This window comes from Spermophilus citellus (assembly GCF_964194105.1).
Source record: "Spermophilus citellus genome assembly, contig: SCAFFOLD_293, whole genome shotgun sequence".
NCBI lineage: Eukaryota > Metazoa > Chordata > Mammalia > Rodentia > Sciuridae > Spermophilus > Spermophilus citellus.
The window spans coordinates 63,001-65,625 of NW_027672950.1; positions in this window are offsets into that span (position 1 = coordinate 63,001).

Genomic DNA, 2,625 nt, shown 5'->3' on the forward strand with positions numbered 1-2,625 from the left:
ACAAATCTGCAGAGACAGAACTTAAACACATCCTTTCCATAAAACTTACAAGTGTTTGTGCTCTGCTCAGCTTATTCAGGTGACAAAGTACCTCTGTGTCCTCAGATTCAGAGTTAGTGTGGATTCTAAAAAGAGCATTGGAGGAAGAAATTCAGTCTACTAGTGAGTTTTCCCAGTAGCTTCTTTGCTTCTCAAAGAAGCAAACATCTTTAGAATACAATATGCTCATTGCACCATACCGAATATGGTCCTCTGGGCTTATTAGAACTGTTGGAGCCCAGAGGACCATGTTCTGTATGGTGTAATGAGGATATTGTCTTCTAAAGATGTTTTCTTCTTTGAGATCCTGCTAAAATGAGTCAATTTTTCTTATAGGGAATGTCAGTTTTACTTCTTCATTTTTGAACTTAATAACTTCATGGGACATAACTTACATATGGTATGTCATGTAGAGATTTTAAACACTACAGTTTGTATACTTATTACCAGGAAATTAATAAGTTTTAATATTTTGATTGATAATCTTGCTTTGGTCATCATCATAACTCATAGAACAATTATTGTTTGAGTAATTGTACATTTTGAAATCTTTAGAGGGAAATGAGGTTCTATGTTCAAAACCTCATATTATAGAATGGAATCTCACATGGTTAAGAACTTTCAGTTGGTAAATATCAAAAAGGGACCATGATCAGAAGGAAGTACATTAAATATTTTAGAAAATCAAATAAATGTGCTGGTAAGTTCCAATTCATGGTGCCAAATTATAGGCTTATGAATATAATTCACAAGAATTTGGAAGAATATTTTTATGTATTAGTCCATTCTGTTTTAATCACTAAAAACCTTTTGTAATATCTAATAATGGAAATGTGTAAATTCAATTTTGCTTAGAGGAACATTCAGGACACCTTAAATCCATCCTGTCCTGGCCACTTTCAAATTGTTTTCCAAAATTCAATTTCTCATGTCATTAGCATGCACAAATAAATGCTGAGGGCTATTGCCAAGTAGGAATGACACATCAAAATGTCCTTGCCAGCGTACCCCATTTTAAATGGACTTGCCTTGGAAATTTGCTGTGACATTGCATGTTTGTTTGAGAAAGGTGACCCTGCTCAAGGACGAGGGTGGATCCAGGTTTAGGGTGTATCCTGCAGGTTTTAGGAAGTATCCAAGTTTAGGATAATTTGGGTTTAAGGCGTTCCCAGTTTAAGACAATCTGGGTTTAGGTAAGTTCCAGGTTTAAGGTGTACCCTGCGGGGGAATAGGAAATATCCTGCTGCCTCAGGCATGCCCGATCCTTGAGTTCCCGTTGAGTTTTTGTGAGATTGAAAAAGTATTGGAAAAGAAAGCCTCATGGAGTAGGTGAATTGGGTGGCGGCAGAACGGGGATTTCCCTAGAACGTGTGTGTAGAGGCCGGTGTGAGTTCGGGAATAAAGAATTGCTGTTTGAATCTACAAAGCTGTGAGTGGCTTGTGATCTTGCGCCCAGCCAAGACTGCAGCATTTGGTGGTCCATACGCAGAACATCTAAAGCTTGGAGGTAAGGGAAATTGCTCGCCCCTGAGGGAAGGTGAGAGAATGGGTGACCATTTCAAAAAACAATGTGTTCTTGTTTTGATTTATTTCATTTTTATTTCAAGCTGCCTATCCCTAGAAATTTCTCAGCCAAACTGGGAAAAATGGTTTGGTCAAGGTTTGAAGTTTGTCAGTCCCAAGGAAGAGAAAATTGATACAGCGAATTTTTATTCAGTTTTTGTTTCATTCAGTTTTGGTTTTGTTTTGTGTTATCTTATTGGGTTGCGTTATCTTTATAGTACATTAGAAATTAATAAAAAAGAAACCAAAAAGGTGTTAAGTAAATTGTTAGAGGTTCAGACCATGGAGAAAGACATTTTAGATCAAGCAAAAGAGAAGGTCTCTCGAGCTAGTCAGACAGAGGAAAAAAATTTAAAGGAAAAGGGGTTATTAGGAAAAAGGCCATAACAAGAGGCTGTTACTAACTCCATTTTATTACCAGAGGGCATAATTAAACCAACAGCCCCACCGATGGAGACAGCAGAGTGGCCCTCAAACCGCGTAGTTGATAAGTGGGATCCTGAGACAGGACCTTAAAGATTAGCATGCCCTGTACTTGAACAGGTAGGAGGGCAGCAAATTCACTGTGCTTTAGATTTTAAAACAGTGAAGCAGTTAAAGGAGGCTGTAACAACCTATGGTCCTCAAGCTCCCTTCACGGTAAGCATGGTCGAGTCCATTACTAACTTGGACATGATGCCAGCAGATTGGGCTAGCATATGTAAATCTGTGCTAAATGGAGGACAATATTTGTTATGGAAGGTTGCCAATGAGGAATTTTGCTCGGAGACAGCTAGGCGAAATGCAGCAGCCGGTTACCCTCAAAGAAATCTAGATATGCTTTTAGGAAAAGGACCTTATGAGGGTCAACGGCAACAAATTGAATATGATCCTGCTATATATGCACAAATTGCTGCAGACGCAGTTAGGGCATGGAAGACGTTACAAGGACATGGAGATTTACAAGGTCAGCTATCTAAGGTAATACAGAGACCTAATGAACCTTACGCTGACTTTGTAGATAGGCTTATTCAAACAGCCGCC